At 39.8% G+C, this 18,534-nt stretch overlaps 1 long non-coding RNA gene across 1 annotated transcript; it reads right to left on the bottom strand.

Annotated features, from left to right (window-relative positions):
- Positions 1 to 1,296: 1,296 nt before the first annotated feature.
- Positions 1,297 to 18,004, bottom strand: LOC120375123. Its single transcript, XR_005586446.1, has 3 exons — positions 17,869 to 18,004; positions 17,254 to 17,385; positions 1,297 to 1,364 (listed from the first exon to the last, which is right to left on the bottom strand). It is a non-coding gene; the product is annotated as an uncharacterized LOC120375123 (long non-coding RNA).
- Positions 18,005 to 18,534: the final 530 nt, after the last annotated feature.

Consider the following 18,534-nt stretch of genomic DNA (forward strand, 5'->3'; position numbering starts at 1 on the left):
TCCTGATCACAGAGTCTTTCTGTGCCCCCTCTTAGGAGAAAGGCCACTCCTACTTCTTTTTTTATTTCTTGCCTGTACTATATCTAGGTAAGGTTGGTCCTCGGATCTGCAGGCTCTCTAAGTCAGCCTCATTGTCATTTGGGAACCTGAAGTCACTTCAGGATCCTTGTCTCTCAGGGCTGTAATCACTTAATCTTCTGCAGTGTTGTACCTGCATCTTGGTTCCGTTCTGATTCATGAGTTCCTCCAGAGACCTTATCCCTGTGGACCTTGCTGCTCTTGGATGATATGGACTTAGATGAGTGGTATCCAAAAAACTACAAATGGCTTTCAAGCAACTATCTGAATTGGAGTAACAATTTGAGAAATTGTCTATACTGTTTATAGGCAAGTTCTGTCTATAAACAGATAATACTATGGATAATACTAGGAGTAACTCACTTTCCATCCAGAGATTGCAGAATTTGATCTATTTAAACATACATTCTTGCTATGAGCTTGCAATGATTCTACTACCATAAGATGTTAGCATATTCTACAAAGTCTGAAGGCACTTCTGCTGTATGTCTCACAAATGTCTCAGTCATAGAGTTATGATGAGTACCATCCATAACTTCATGCAGCTTTACTCTGAGCTTCCCCTTGCGTACATATATTCAGTTTGGGAGAGGAATCCTGATTTCATTCTTTGGTGTAATTACAAACTTGGTTGATAAAAGTAACTGTGTGCTTGAAATAATATGCTTAGACTTTCATAAAGCATTTGACTTATTACTGCATGGCATTCACATAAAAAACAGCGGGACTATACAAAAGAGCACACATTAAGTGGATTAAGAACTAGCTAACTGTCAGATCTCAAAAAGTAGTTGTTAATGGGAAATCATCATCAAATGGTTTCTAGTGGGATTCCATAGGGATCAGAGGTAAGCCTGATGCTATTCAAAATTTTCATCAATGATCTGGAAGTAAAAATAAAATTACTGATATAATTTGTGAATGACACAAAAATTGGCAAAGAAGTAAATATTGATGAGAACAAGGCAATCATACACAGTGATTGCTTGGGAAGCTGGGCCCATTCAGTTATCTAAGAACAGGGAATTTACCTACAGAATTGGGCTCTGTAACCTGGAAAACTGATTCTGAAAAGGATTCAGGGGTCATAGTGGACAAGCAATTGTACATGAGATCCCAGTGCAATCATGTAACAAAAAGGACTAATGTGATCCTTGAATGTACAAACAGGGAATAGTGAGTAGGAGTAGGGAGGTGATTGTACCTCTGTATTCAGCAGTGGTGAGACTGATCCTGGAATGCTGCATCCAGTTGTGATGTCCACATTTATAAAGGATAGTGAAACACTAGAAAGGGCAGAGAAGAGACATAAAAATCACTCAAGGGCTGGAAAAAATGCCTTCCAGAGAGCGACTTAAAGATCTCAATCTATTAAATTTACCAAAAAAAGATTGAGAGAGGTGACTTGGAGCTTTAAGTACCTTTGCAGGGAAAAAATACTGGGCATTGAAGAGCCCTTTAATTTAGTGGAGAAAGGCATACCAGGGGCAGTCAAATACAAGTTATTGAGCTAAATAAAGAGGTAACTGGATGAAATTAGTGGCCTCTCAGATACAGGAGATTGTACTAGATGATCTAACAGTCCCTTCTGGCTTTAAACTCTCTGAATCTTTTGTTAAGGACGTCTCCTCAGACCTGTCTTCTCGGACCTGGAGTCTGCTTGTCAGTTTCCTGCAGTGGGGATCCATGCAAAAATGCTCAAAGAGTAACAGTTTTGTATCATAGGAAATATGTTTCTTCAGCATGATTGCCTGCAAGGATCCAAAGTCCCTTCCTCCCCCCACTATGTCTGAGTCTTACCCTCTGAATCAAGAATCTCTGGTATACTCACACTGCAATTGGAGGTGCGACTGCAGGACATGTAGCCAGACCTGCACTAGCTTTGTTCTAGCTGGAAGCTGTGGCAGCACAGGTGATAGGCAGCAGTCTGTATATCTCCACCCTGGGACCCTTGATATGTACTTGAGAGGCTAGAGCCCATGGTGCTGTGGCTTCACTGCTATTGCTTTTCAAACTGGCTCTGGTATGACTGCAGTGTAGATAGACAGGAACTTAGTGGCAGTGGATCTGTACTTCTTATATAGTGGGAGGGAGATGGCAGGGCCATGGCAAGGTGTACACACAGCACTAATGGACACTACTATTTAAATGTTTCAAGCTCATGCACTAAGTGTGATCCATGCAGGCAGTCATCTTGAAAAACTATGGTTACTACAGTAAAGGTTCATTTAAAATTTTCATAGTATCAAAGCACTCCTGTGTTTCCAGTTAAGGTGGATGCCATTTGGAAACTGTATAATAGTAGTATCCAAATTTTGGCAACAATTCACTAATTTGAATATACAAAAATTTAAACACATGCTATATTTTCTTTGTATGCCATCAATACATATTGCCTATAGCAATTTATAATTCATGCTCTTCTCATACTGAGGCCCAATGGGACTGCTGTATTTGAGTTTATTAGTGTATTAGAAAACCACAATAATGCATTATTTTGAAAAGATAATCTAAATTGTTTCATTTAGTCAGTCATCAGCAACTCTTTATTGGATTTTCTTAAAGCAGTGGTTCCCAGATGGGTTCGTGAACCCCTGGGGGTTTGCGAAATGTTACAAGGGTTCTCGGGGAAAAAATTCCCTAATGGTGGACAGAGCTGTCCCTAGGGACCCCGTGCAGCATGGGGCCAGCAGCTAAGCAGATCAAAGCAAGCATATCTATCACACTGAGGAGATTTAAACTTCAAGACTCCTTATAAGAAATGGAAAGGGAGGTGGATATTTTTTGCTGTTTTTAAAATTAAATAGGCAGCTAGTATAGTTTTTTAAATGATTATGAAGAACAAGTTTAAGCTTTGTTGTAATGTGTGTTGTTTGCCTGGACTGCTCAAGACTTGAATTCTTGTGTAGAAGGAACTCTTTGAGTTGGCTTCTTAAATACCTTCCTTCATGCTGTTCCTTGATAAATCATAGGAGCCTTGTCTTATAACCGGCTTATTCAAAGTGATACAAACTACGAAAGTGAGATCTTGGAAGAGTGTTGCTGTTTTCAGAATGTAATAAAAATACTGTGATGATAAATAATAATAATAAATAGGGTGATAAGTATGTCATAAAAACAAATTTATATTTCCAACTTCACTGCTTTTATAATTTATACTAAGGTAAAGGAGAAAATCCCTGGAAATATTCATTTTTAGGATGGGGTCCGCAAGACGACATTTTAGTGAAAGGGGTTCACAGGTTGTTAAAGTTTGGGAACCATTGTCTTAAAAGGGATATGGTGAACTTTTTTCCCCACACTGATTGTTCTCTATGTTTACTGTCCCGTGTGAGTAATACTTTCTTACAAGCAATAGTCCTGATTCTCCACTGCCTTGCATCTTATATATTCAGTGATTCATGTACAAAGTGAATGCAAAATGCTATCACTGGTGCAATCAGATTTGGTAGCATTTTACATACAGTTTGCACATCTGTAATAAATGGGTACACAAAGTGAAAAGCAGTGGATAATATTTCTTTCCTTATATTCTGTGACAGAGGGCAAGCAGTAGGGGTCCCTTATGGCTTTGTCTACTCTTGACTAGTAAAAGTGGTTGAGTTTAGGTTGGGTTTACCGAACAAGTAAGTACAGTACACGATTAGCTGTCTCCCAGACACTCCCTGGTAAACTCAGGGCAGCCCTGCAAGTGGCCCCCTGCCTTAGTTTCCTTTTTGGGTAACCCAAAGGGCTCCACTTAAGGCTCTTTCTTAAACAATATCCCTCTTGGGTGCCAGTTAATTCCAACAAACTTGTGCAACAACACAAGTCCCAAAACATGCTCTATCTTACTCCAGTGCATATAGTCCTCACACCCCACTGTCTTCTGTTCTCTTCCATCTCTCTTCCAGGACAGCTACCCCAGCCTTTTCTTCTCTTGGGAACGCCCTGGTCCTCTCACTGCTTCTCAGGTCCAGGTCTCCAGCAAGGAGACAACAGTGCATAAGCCCCTCCACTGCTCCCCCTTCCTTCAGCTCTCTCTAACTATCGGCTCCAGCTCTCCAGCTTAGAGTGAGCAATCAATGCCCCCTGCTGCTGCTGCCACCGCTGCATTCAGCCCTGGCTCTCAGGGATGCCAGCCAGCAACCCTCTCTTGCTGCTTTTCTGCCTTCAACCTTCTCCCAGAAATTACCCATCTGTCTCTTCCTTTTCTTATCCCCAGCCCTTCTCCTATCTAACTTCTGACATACTCAGGCTGCTCTGATACCTGACTGTCTTTTGTAGCCCCAGATGCTTACTCACTGGAACAGGAGAGCTGAGTCCAGTTTCATTTAATGGCCAAATATCCTGTTATACTGACCTAAACTCAATCACCTTTCCTAATGTAGATTCAGGGTAACACCTTCAGTTCAATTTTAGTTAGTTATACACTGTAGCCTGACATGCACAAATCAACCCTCTATCTACGTTATGAAATGTGGGTGGGTTTAGATCAGGCTTCACTAGCTCATGTTATCTATGCCCAACTAAACTCAACCACTTTTACTAATCAAGACAAGGCCTAAGTAGATGCCTTTCCTCACCCATCCAATGTACAAATGGATTGTCAGCCACCTGCAAGGCACTGTTCCCGACCCCACAGAGAAGTGGGTAATCACATTTGGCAAAGGACAGGCCATGAGCAGGAGGCAGATGACTGGAGGAAGGGCTGGGGAGAATGGATAATGTTACTGTAGAAATTAATAAAAAAGACAGAGGGGAGAAAAGAATAGTGGAATGGAAGAGGAAAAAAGAAGAGAAGAAAAGAAAAACCAAAAGTCTTGCTCTTGACTGTAGTTGCACCCCCAAATTAGTTATGGGTGAAAAACTTCAGATATAATTATTTGTGGATGCAAAATTCCACCTGCAAAGTCAGCTTTAGTTTCTCTCTGCCTAAGTACTTGTCTACAGTACACTGTGGGGGGAGATAGATCTAAGTTATGCAACTTCAGCTACATGAATAATGTAGCTTAAGTCAACGTGCTTAGATCTACCTACCGCAGTGTCTACACTATGCAGTGTCGACTAGAGACACTCCCCCGTTGACTCCTCTTGTCCTTCTCGTTCAGGTGGAGTACAGGAGTCAACTGGAGACCAATTGGCGGTCGATTTAGTGGGTCTTCACTAGACCCGCTAAATCAACTGCTGATGCATCGATTGCTGCTCGTCAATCGCCTGGTAAGTGTAGACAAGCCCTTAGTTTTGTCATTGTAAAATAGGAATAATAGTACTTCACTGCCTGACAGTGGTGTTGTGAGGCTCAATTCATTGTGAAGAACTTCGAGATCCATGGGCAAGGTGCCATAGAAGTTCAAAGTTATTATTAAAAATGATATGTCAATCTCAAAAGGCTCAGAGTTCATGTTTGGTTTAGATAACTAACTCAAGACATGATAACTACTGTACCTGATCCTCTTAAGTCTGCATTCTCACTCATGAGATTTCTGGTGTTCCTTCCTTCTGGTCAGGTTGTAAATAACACAAGAACAGCCTCTGTATTTCTGGTATTGGCCCAAATTGGGGAGAACAGAGATCGACAAAAATGGGGGAAAAAAGTACTGCATTGAAACTTCTTGAAGTTTGGGTCAGCTCTTTCTTGTTTTCTAAATCAGAACTAATTCACCCAGCCCTAAATATCATGGTAAAACATTAGAGCCTTTTGTTTGGTGCCTTTGGAGACTACATTTGATTATTTCTCCCTTCACTGAAGTCATAGTAAAATGAGAAGCTATGGGCTTGTCTACACTTGAAACACTTCAGTGGCACAGCTATAGTGCTTCGGTTAGACACAACCCGGGGTTCTCCCATGATAGCAGTGGCAGCTAGGTTGACAGAAGAATTCTTCCATCAGCCTACTGCTGTTTACACCAAAGATTAGTTGTTCAGAAGGGTGGATTTTTCACAGCCATGAGCTATGTAACTTGGTTGACCTAACCTTTTAGGGTAGACCAGACCTACATGTGTAAGACAGAACAGTTTTCAGGTTCCCCAGAAGATGGCAGTAAACACCTACTGTACATGGAACAAGTCCTGGATAGTGCATAATAACAATTCTACTCTGCTCCAGCATTTAGTTTGCTTCCCTTATTTTACTAACATAAGCACCGCAGTAATGATTAAAAGAAAATGAGCTTGAACAGATGCATGTGACAATTTGAGCATACTTTAAAAATACTCTGTTCTTTTTGGGATTTTCTTTTCTGTCACTATATCGCCAACAGGGCCGTATTTTTTGTTTTGTCTTTCCTCCCTGAGTATTAAGTTCAAAATCACTTCCAGCATGTAAGCAACAGAAGTGGGGAAAATTAAGGAATTGTAATACGAATAGATTGTCTACCTCTGAGAAAATGCTTACTACAAAGACACTGGAATGATTAGATATCCTTTTTTTTTTACTTTAGTTTTCATTAACAACAATAAATAATAATAATAATACCTAGCACTTGTACAGCACTTTTCATCAGCAGTTCTCAAAGTGATTTACAAAGTGATTGTCATTATCTTTATGTTAGAGATAGGGAAACTGATGCACAGAGACGTGAAATAACTTGCTCAAGATCACCCAGCAGGCTAGTAATAGAACTGGAAATAGAATCCAGGTCTTGAGTCCCAGTTCATTGCTCTATTCATTAGGCCTCACTGCCTCTCCTTTAGCACTTACCCAATTTTGTGTACACATGGGGAGCTTTAAGTTGGGATTTCTTAATGTTCATTCAAAAGGGCTAGCCCTCAGTATTTGCAAACCTTGTGACCACACGGGAGTTCCATTATGCTCTGAGGAACCTGAATTCAAGCAGGGTTGAAAGTGGGTCAAGTTTTCCCCTCTCCTAGATAGTGTTCAATGTTCAGAAGGCCCATATGACCTCAGGCCAGCCTTATCATTAAAATTTAAAATGTAAAATGGACCCAATTCTGATCTGATGCTGTTGTTATGCAGGAATATCTGCACTGAAACCCATGGAGTTTCACTGGTGTAAATGGGATCTGAATTAGGGTCAATATTCTTACAGCTGTAGCATTTTCTTCATTTAACAGTTAAACAAATTTAGGAAGGAACAGCTTCATTTGAAAAAATATACAGGGGTGGAGAGTAGCCTCTTTTTTTACACTTAGAAAGATAGATAACATGATAAAACTGCTTGTTTGGCCTTAACAATATGCATGCAACATTGCGAAGAGCTGTAAAAGCCATGAACAGCATTCCCAACAGAAATATATCAACATACTTTCATATTACAGTAGTACTTTGTGGTCCCTTTTAGCATTTTATTTAGTATGTGATTGGATGTGTTGTAGCTAATAAAAGCGGTAGCCACACAAATATATTTTACATTAATATACTTTTGAACCACGTTACTGAACATTATTGCTGACAGGGTATTATAGTTGAGTAATACCAAAGCAAAGCATCACTCGTTTTGCTCTCCATAAACATTCTACAAGTTCACACAACACCATTTCATGCACGTACAAACACTAACTTGTGTTTCAAAATTAAAGGGAAATATATATCCATTCCTCAGTGCATTTATGTAACTCCTGTTAATACTAATGGGAATTACTCACATGCATCTTGGTGGGAAAATAAACTGCCAAGCTCTTAATTAAAATGTGCTTTTCTGAGTCATTTGCTGGTTGCCAATACCTTGCTGAAAGATTATAAAGCAGAATGGGAGCCTAATAATCAGATGTCATAAGCCAATTACAGGCCCCATATATTAGTTTAACATCATGAAAATGTTTAATGATTAAACAATAAAGACCAACTCTGACCCTTCTTGTACCATGGCATTAGGAGAACAAAAAGAACCAGTGCACCTAAAACATAGGTGTACCACAGCCGCCTAGAGATGAAGTCCTAGTCAGACAGACTTACCTATGGACAGATCCTCCTCTGATGTAAATTGTCATTACTCCATTTCAGTGGAATTATGACAGCTGATACCAGCTGAAGTTATGCCCACATCTTCTAACTCCTCAGGAGTTTTGGATTAGGCAGAGGGAAAAGACGTATGGGCAATAAAAACATGAGTTACCCTCACAAGTGAGCTATGAAGATGTAGCTCTCCCAAAATGATGGAGGCATTGACCTTTATTCTTGCTAAAAGCTGGTTTGTTAGAGGAGAGGGAGGCACTGTAGAGGACTTCTTTAGAAACAACAAATGTATTTGTATGTTTTTGAGTTAGAATGACCTGTAGTTTAGAGTATGAGAAGAAACAACAAAAGTGAAGTCAACATGAGAACTTGCAGTGAATGCATTCGCTGTAACAGGTTGTGCTTAACTGAACACAAAATGACTTCCTAGGTGAAACCCTGGCCCCATTGAAACCAATGACAAAACTTGCATTGACTTCAATGGGACTAGAATTTCTCACCCCACCTCTGCAGACAGCAGAAGCCTTAGAAATAAAAAGGTACAGTACATAGCAAACAAAGACATAAGTTACAGTACATAGCTAACTACTCCGTGGTGCTTGGTTGGGCTCAGAAAGGGCCACAAAGGAAAGGAAATGTAGGGCTTCCTGTTATGTGATGAGTCACCAAGCCCTTCTTCTCAAGAGCTTCTTTCAGAATCAAGTAGAAGGATGACAGCAGAAGTATAGGCATGCACAAATAATCCCATCCACCCTCTGGCAGGCCTGACAGTTGAAGAATTTTGCCACTGCTGAACCTCGATGTGGGCAACTTTGTTCTCACATTGCAGCAAAACATTCTGTTGATTTCTCACTTAAATGTGTATATGGAATACATGAAAATTTACCCCCATATATGTTATTTAACTATTAAATAGTAAAGTTTCCCCTGATTTTTAAACCATCATTAAAGTGGTTTGTTTAGGCAGGGTTTTTTTTACTAATATGCATCTTGTGGGTAACATCAAAGTTATAACAATCTTTCAATTAAATATGATTTTCTAAAGAATGTAAATATGTAATTATTATGTAATGTGCTGGGGAACTCTAGGAGATAAATATGTATTTATATAATTTTACACATATTAGAAGTATATCTATTTATACCCTTTAAAATGTGTATTGTTAACCCTACAAAATGGAGTGGCAACTTCAGATTCCATCCAGTCTATTGGAGAAGTATTTGCATATATACATATTTATAGTTAAAACATGTATTTTTGCATTTACTCAGTACTATTGAATGTCTCATTTTCTACTGGGTATATGTGTAGTTAAGTTTGTATAGTGTATTTTACATTTTGGAAATTTGCCTTTGGGTTCATTCCAGGTGACTGAATAGATAGTGTACATTTGGATTAATATGTGGGGGAGACAGGAGTGATTTAAGTTGTCAAGCATCAAGTAATTTTATACCAAAAATGACTAAAAAATTGTCATCTAGAGACACAAGAATGGAAAATGAAATCTTACAAGTCTCTCTTTCAATGCCAATTCAGAGATGTGTCACATGGGTTCTTTCTATACCTTAGGGGACACCACAATTAACATTAAGCCAAAAAATCACAATTATTCACAATCTCTTATTTTTAAAAAGAGAAAAAGAAAGAAAAGAGAACTGAAACCGAATACAATGAATAAATAGTGATTACTTCAGTTATAGTCTCTTCTGTATTCCTCTGTGTGGAGTTCTTTCAACAGAAATTACACCTTAATCACCTGCAATATCCAAGAGTGGGAATACTCTTCTCTAGGTAAGTTAAGACCAAAGTATATCATTCTCAAAATTTGGAGTGAGTCTTGTATTAGTGTATCATAGATAACTTAAAGAGTTTATTAATGGCAAAAGTGAGCTTAACTAAGTCCTATAAAACTGAAGTTTTTTAAAATTTAGTTACTTAAAAGAAGCCATTCAAGGAGTGGATTTGAGACCGGGAAATTAACAAATATTAAGAATCTTACATTCAAATAAAATCTCACTATTTCTCTCTTTTGCTAATGTGTCCTCTCCAAGATTACATAGCTTAAACTGTCTGGCATTTACAAGGAGAAGCTGTTAATATCTTAAATTACAAGAGCATTTTAATATTTGATTAAAATTATTACAAGAACAATTTAAATCTAGCTCCTTGGCAGCACTTTTGCAAACTCCATCTCATCAGTGATGCTATCATCTAATGGATTTCATCATGTAACAGAAGCAATGCAGGGCTGGGAGATTGCTGCTTCATGATGCTGTGTTGTGGCTTCTTTGTTCTTCTTAGCTGTTTTGTTGCTGCGGGTGTCTGCTTGCAGAGATGGAATGCACAGGCTGTGCTAAGTGTGCTAAAATGAGTGTGCTGTGTTGGTCTTTCAGCTGAGAGATTTATAATTCTCTCTTTTTGTAATCTCATTGACGATGGAAGACACCCTTGTTTTAGGGGTTTTACTGAATTCAAATATCAGCTGCGGTCACCTTTTATTGGCTCAGCATCTTTGTGGGATGGTCATGGTAGCATTCCTTAGGAATATGCAATCTGCTAATACGTATGCAGCAGGGTTGTAATTGCTTTTGTCTTTGCTGTAGGAAAGTCTAAGAACATCTTCAGAGTTAGAGTTTTAACTCTTTATTTAGTCCATTTTCTGATATATCCCTTTAGTTTCATGAGGGTTTAATAGGAGTTGAAATTCTGTTTCAAATAAATCCACGTAATCCTGTTTTCTGTATAAAAATATTTCAGCTCTCATAAATAGCTTTTTAAAAAAACCATAATTGATTCTTAAAGAGACTCTTTAAACTTAAATGGTCATCAGAGTAGATATTGTCTTTTTTTTCTTGTCTTCCTGAGTTTGAGACTTGCGTAAGCATTGCAAGATCACCTATTAAATCCCCCTATTAATATAATTTTTAGATCCAAATTGCTTTTTACATTAGTAATCAAATGACCTTGCTATGTTTGTACATAAAACATCTTGCTAGTCACATAACTGTGGCATCAGGCAGTTATTATTAGATGAAGGCTTGCATTAAGATAGAAAATATTGACAAATATACATCTCAAAAGAAATTTATACCATCTCAAGCATTTGAAGGAAGGCAAAAGCTTTCACCTTTATGTGGAAACTTAAATCTGTAGTAATGATTATCTTCTGTAAAACATTTCCCAACCAAATATGTTCTCCTTAACATTTGAAGAATGAAGACTTTAGAGTGCTTATATAAGAAATCAGTTTCAATATGGATATTTCTATAATTCTTTGTGTGGGTTTGAAACTAAGGTTTTCCTTTTGCCAAAGTGGAGGGGTAAAAAAAGCACTCTTTTATATCTGTGTTTATAGCTCTGGTAACGCATCCTAAGTATCACCCCTGTTTGGTATGGCCTGCACAAAAACACTATTCAGATTTTTACACAAATTGGTCTCTTTCTCTGTTTCTTGAGATAAAGATAATATTTATACCAATTATTATCTGATCCATGAGGGATGTGTCCTTTTCTTTGGTAAGACAGTGTTGTTCGTTTTCCTTTTGGCCAAATGATTTCTAGATTTACAACCTACAATTTGTAATCACTTACAATTTGCAACCAGACTCCTATACCAGCGGTTCTCAAGCTAGGGCTGCTGCTTGTTCAGGGAAAGCCTCTGGCAGGCTGAGCTGGTTTGTTTACCTGCCACATCCACGGGTTCAGCCGATCGTGGCTCCCACTGGCTGCGGTTTGCCGCTCCAAGCCAATGGGGGCTGCATGAAGCGGCACTGGCAGAGGGACGTGCTGACCACCCTTCCTGCAGCCCCCATTGGCCTGGAGCAGCGAACTGCGGCCAGCGGGAGCCGTGATCAGCTGAACCTGCAGACGCAGCAGGTAAACAAACTGGTCTGGCACGCCAGGGGCTTTCCCTGAACAAGCGGTGGCCCTAGTTTGAGAACCACTGGTTCTCAACAAAGCATGAATCACAATAACTAGGGCTCCGTGTTTGTCACAGAGGTCACGTAAGTCACGGATTCTGTGACTTCCTACAGACTTCATGACATCTGCAGTGGCCAGTGTGGCTGATCCCAGGGCTGCCCAAGCCACTGCTGGAGCCTGGTCCTGGGGCCAGCTGTATCAGCCACTACCCTGGCAGCCCCGGGCAGCTGGCCTCGGGGACCGCCTGAACAGTGGCTGATGCAGCTGGCTGATGCAGCGCCTGAGCAGTGGTGCCAGGACAGCCAAAGGTGCTCCAGCACAGTGGCTCCTGGCATCAGTCCCAGGGTGGCTGGAACAGCGTCTGGCCCTGGGGCTCCTCCTCCCCCGGTGGCAGACGGAGAAGCCACTGGCTCCCTGGGGCTCCCTCCCACTGCAGCTGGTGCTGCGGGCTCCCCCCGGCAAAGTTCCCCCCCGTAAGATTCAGTCAGGGGTATTTATGGTATAAGTCACCGACAGGTCACGGGCTGTGATTTTTTTGTTTCTTGCCCGTGACCTGTCCATGACTTTTACTAAAAATACCTGTGATTAAATCGTAGCCTTGACAATAACTAACACCTACATACATCTTTCAAGACATAGTAAAAAAAGAACATGATATAGAATATTAAAGCCAAAAAGTTATAAATCCGCATTCCAGAGTCAGCGTAATAACATTTGGCGGTAATAAACATGGTTTTATGGCTAATGAATGTTATCTTCCTTGACACTTGATGCCTGTTACCGGTGATGGAAAGCAGAGATTTTCCTCAGAATTAGCTAGAACATTATATTTCATTATATAAGCAACCAAAACATAAGCATGTGAGCTGTCCTAGTCTCTAAGCATAATGCATATGAAAATATTACAGGTATTTCCTAAAATTCAGTAAAGGCAAAGTGAAGAATGCAATAGTCTAAAAGTATAAAACTAAATATTAACACTTTTATCAATAACCATTTTTGCATCAATATTGTGGTGGTCTTCTACAATTATTTATAATTTATTTTTCAAAATGTATACTCGGGCCAGCTCATGTCATATTGCAATGGGTAAATGTCTACGAGCAGCTTTTCAGAACTGTATTCTATCTGGTGGCTCATCTGTATGTATTGGAGGAAAGCAATAGATCCCACATAACTAAAAGCAAGGGGAACTTTTACATGCCTGTTTCACTTTTGCTTACATTATCCTATTACTATCTCTATGACTGCTCTTCTGCCTCTCTCCTTTGGAGTATGCAATCAGAACACTTGAATTATTTTCCTGTAAACTAAGCAATATATTTTGAATTGCTGATTGATATTGGTTTAAAGCTTATACACCTCTACCCCAATGTAATGCTGTCCTCGGGAGCCAAAAAATCTTACCACATTCTAGGTGAAACCGCATTATATCGAACTTGATTTGATCTGCTGGAGTGCGTAGCCCCGCCCCCCCCAGCACTGCTTTACCGCATTATAGCCGAATTCGTGTTACATCAGGTCACGTTATATCGGGGTAGAAGTGTATTTGGAAGAGCTGAAAAATGCCAATATAAAGGAGTTCAAATAAATGAAAGGTTTGCCTTGAAAAGTTCTGCATGTCTAGTCAGCAGACTAGTAAAATATCATATTTCATTACCATCTCTAAGTATGTTTTGTTCCTAGGTTGGTACATTGTCATGTTCGTAATTTTGAAGGGATAAAACTGTGGCATCTGATGCATAAAACTTTTCAGTAAAGTTATTTTGGGATCATTTTACTTTTTATTTTAAGACTTGCAATGTAAAATTTAGTAAAAACAAATTACCTTCTTTATTTTAAACCCAGGCCAGTCCCCAGTGAATCTTGGAAGGTAGATAGGCTTGGTCTTTATGTGTGGGAGTCTAAAGTGCTGAAAAGCAGGATGGAAGGCATCTGTGGAAGTAGGTTTGCCAATTTTGGTTGGATGTATTCCTGGAGGTTTCATCACATGACATAATTTTTAATTTAACATTAATCTTTAATTCCTGGAAACTCCAGGCCAATCCTGGAGGGTTGGCAACCCTAATTGGAAGTGAACACTTATCCCTAATTACTTTAATTTTGGAGACACCCGGTAGTAGCTCACACAGAGCACTGATAACTAAAGCCTGTCTGTCTAGATGGAAACAATGGAAACATTCATCAAAACCTCCATTTATATTCTGAGATAGTAGAGACACTGGTAGTCTACACTGAAAATATAGATGCTAACCTAAAAGCGTTTCCTGTTACATGTGTGCTACGGTGGATAGGGCAGTTGAGGCAATCAGAAGACCCAGGTTACAATTCTGGGCTTGCTGAAGTCAGTGGGAGTTTTGCCATGGACTTCAGTTGGACCAGGATTTCACCCCAAGAGCTCAGATGCTTTGGGGAAGAATGTGGTATAGGAACCTGAATAGAAGAGAGAAACATAGCTCTGCCCCTGACTCACTGTGACCTGGGGCAAAGCATTTAATCTCACTGTGCCTCAGTTTTCTCATTTACAAAATGGGAATAATGATGCATGGTTACCTCAAAGCCTTTCAGATCTTTTGATGAAAAGTTCTATTATTATTATTTTTAAGTCCTACTTCAACATCAAAGCTAAACTTAACTCTGCTTTGTCCACTCAGTAACGTTTTGTATGCTTATACAAATCTTTAATCAAACATTTAAAACAAAACATGCCGTACTATTTTGGCCATACCCTGCTCCCTGTGAAGTCACTGGCTATGCTTCCATCAATTCTGGGAGAGGGATTGTGTTCTTACACTGTGAAATTCTACCTGCATCAAACTCCCACACTCAACTAGCCATCAGCATAGTAATAAATGACAAATCAAACAAAAAAAACGTGGGGGATAACAACAATTATCATAAACTCCATGACATAATACTTGTCGCACAAGTCACATCTCTGAGCTGGATTTAAATGGGGCAAATTATGAGGTGTATTACAGCCAGGGCCGGCTCTAACTTTTTTGCCGCCCCAAGCAAGAAAAAAAGAGTGCCAACCGCTGTAACACCCCCACCCCCGAGCGCCACCCCTCCGTAACACCCCCCCCGAGGACGCGCCGCCCTAACACCCCCCAAGCACCACCCCGCCGTAACACTCCCCGAGCACCACCCCGCCGTAACACTCCCCGAGCGCTGCGCCGCCCTAACACTCCCCCTGAGCGCCGTGCCACCGTAACACCCCCCCCAGCGCTGCCCCGTCAAAACATGCCGCGCGCGCGCGCCGCGCGCGCTGCTGAAAAAACAAAAAAAAAAAAACGCGCCGCCCCAACCAACCACCCCCCCCCCCAACCCCGCACACCCACCCCCCACCCCAGGCGCCCCCGCCAAAGCGCCGCCCCAAGCACGTGCTTGGTTGGCTGGTGCCTGGAGCCAGCCCTGATTACAGCAAACTCGACTGATGGGTTGTGTAGATCTAAGAAAAATGATTTGGTACAACTTTAAAAGGTTAGCTGACAAAAGCCAGATGGCTGGGAAGGAAGGTTTTTTGTTTTGTTTTCCTCTTTAAGATTTCATTTTAAACCTTCTGCTCTCTGCATTACAGTTTTCAAGCACTTTGCCTGCTACACTGAAAAGTTCAGTAATCATCATTACATTATCCAACGAACTTCCTGCAATGATATTTCAGCTACACACAATACTTGCTTCTATAATACCATAAATATAGGCTCAATCCTGCAAGGTGCTGAGCACTACAGAGTGGTGCTGAACTCCCACAGCTCCTGCTGAAGTCAGGAGCAAGCTGCAGGGCCAAGTGCAGCAAAGGACTTAAGCATATGTTTGACTGTAGGCATGTGCTTAATTCCCATATAAATCAATGGGACTTAAGAATCTGGGAATTGCTTTTCTGAATAGGGATGGACGTAAGCACTTGCCTAAAAGCTTTGGATCCCAGTTCAGTAAGGTATTTAAGTACATGAGTAATCCTACTGACATCAGTGAGACTATTCATGTGCTTAAAGTTATACTTGTGTTTAAGGACCTTACTGAATTGGGGCCTAAAAAAATTAGTTGAGGAGGGAAGAGAAGGGTCCAGTGAGAGAAAGCTACTGAAAAAATATTTTGCCAGTTTCCCGTGTTTAAAAAAGAGAGATACAAATGAGACATTGGGGGTGGAAATGCATGCAACTTACAATAAACATTACAGACAACAGAATAGCAACAGTATTTGTTGTGGTGTGTGTGTTTACATTTCTATAGTTTGTTGTTTAAGATTTATAAGGAAATAATTTTATTTCTAAATTAAATGGAAGGCATACTGAATAATGTAATTTAAAATTGATTTCATTTATCAGCCTAACAAAAAGTATTAAGGATGTCAGATTGATGTATAGCATCTAATGAAAAGAAGAACACCGCATTGCAGATTGGTATCATTAACATTTGAATATTTCATATGACAATAAATCCTCAATGCATGCTAAATTCTTTGATATTCCAATGCAACAATAATCCTCCAGTGGCTTTATTATGATTGTTTTAATGGATTTTTCAAGGGTTGTTTGAAAAGCAAATTATAACTATTATGAATGCTGGCATTATAAGAAAAAAGTTCTAAAGTATCACACCATTTTGATGTTCTGAATTGTTCCATATGTAAAATCAAAGGAAATGAAGCTAAAAGTAATATCAAGGGATGGGGACTTGTCATTTTGTTAAATAATTCCTAACCCCTGTGTTGTAGATACACTTTTTGTTGTTTGTTCAATATGGATTAACTTTTCTGTTAGAAAGTTTTACTCAGAAGCCCTTTAGTGGACACAAAATACAGTAATTTTTTGATATCTCTCTGATCCTCTTGAGGACTCTGCATTGGGGATAATCAGAGCAGTGGTGGCCATGAGTTCATCTCCAGCCCCATGCTGCTGGTGAAAGGTAAGATGGCTCAGGTCCACTGGGAGTGGAGGGGGTAAGGAGAATGGAGATCTACGCTGTTTTTCCTTTAAAAAGCAGCAGACTATATGCATGATCAGCAAGTAGCATAAACACTATACCCCTAGCTGACAGGTTATAGCCTACTGATGCTCCCTTCATAACTAGCCTGGAATCTTGAGGGTCTGGAAAACAGACCAGAGAAGCTGCTTCTCCTCCAACATATGTATAACACAAGACATATAAAAACTTGCTGTGCTGTTTATGCCAAACTCAAATGGCAAAATATTGTCCCTTGGAATGCAAATAATACTAAGGAGTATGTATAGCATGGTCCCATGGAGAGGACTGGGCTTGGTATTAGACGACTTTGGCTGTGTTTCTGGCTCTGCCTTTGACTTGCTGTGAGACCTTAACTATTTCAGTTTTCTCACTTGGGGGTTGTTACCTGTGACAACAGTAGCTATACACAATTTTCAGATGGAATTGTGATTTTCAAGTTATTTTCCCTTTAATCAGGTTTATTTTCAAGGTACTCCTAGTGTGATACTCCTATCAGTTCTTCGGTCTTCCATAGAATCTATCAAGAAAACAGGGTAGTTAAGTCTTGATTTTCTTATTTATTAAAAACAAAAAACAAACAAACGACACCCCCCCACCACACACACACAGAAAGAGGGAACTTAAAAACAGTCTTTTTGTACATCATAAAGAATAACAGTAATTAAAAAGGACACAAATACAACTTTTCTTTGCGAGACACCTTGAACACCAACCTAAAATAGCGTGCAGATTACAAAAACATAGTGTACGTAGCCAATCCAAAGAAACAAATACAGAGATAAAAAGTAAAAGAGAAATGCTCTAGTTTACATGCTGATTTGAGCAGATGTATAGTCGTTTTTTTAATGAAGCAAGAGAGTTTTAATCCTCTTCCCCCATCTTGTACTATCTCAATTCATTTTCACATTTTGTTTTACAGTCAACCAATATGTCATGAAAATACACTTATTTTTCACTTGGTTTAGTCAGCATGATTCTGGAACTGCTGAAGGAGAGAGACCTTAAACTTTGGCTGCTCACGCCCAGGAAAAGGATATCCGAGTGGTACACTCGACATGAGGCTAATGTAATGAGTCACTATAGATCTGAAGTCCCCTGGCAGGATACTGTACATTTATGATTTTGTACCAGTATATCAACCTGCATATAATCAAGTGAGAGAATAGGTTATGACACAGAATAATTGAGAGCAGGGCTTTGTCAGTTTGAGTTTGATTTCTGTCCATCAAAGAAATTAACATACTGTATTAACATATCCCTCAAACCAATATATCCTCTTTCTAGCTGGTCTTGTTTACAATCCCAGAATAAATAGTATTGAAGGGTCTGTCTCTTGAGTCAGTCACATATTCTCTCCTCTGCAAATGTGCAGATGACGAAACAGATGGTAGCATGGGACCTGATCCACAAAGTTCAAATCCAGACCCCGAACCTGAAAGTGCTTAGATTCCTTTTTCTGGTTTAGACCCAGCTGTCTTGTGAGTCTATATGCAAGTCAAATTGAAGTTGCAAAACAGAGGTAAAGGGGGAAATGAAACAAAAGCAGTCAGTGCAAATAAAAACAACGAATGGGGAATAACCAAGTGCACAATTACAAAAAGACTCATTTAACAAATATATCAGGGTAGAGGTGTAATGCTCTCCTCGGGAGCCAAAAAATCTTACC

This window comes from Mauremys reevesii, linkage group 11, assembly GCF_016161935.1.
Source record: "Mauremys reevesii isolate NIE-2019 linkage group 11, ASM1616193v1, whole genome shotgun sequence".
Taxonomy (NCBI): domain Eukaryota; kingdom Metazoa; phylum Chordata; order Testudines; family Geoemydidae; genus Mauremys; species Mauremys reevesii.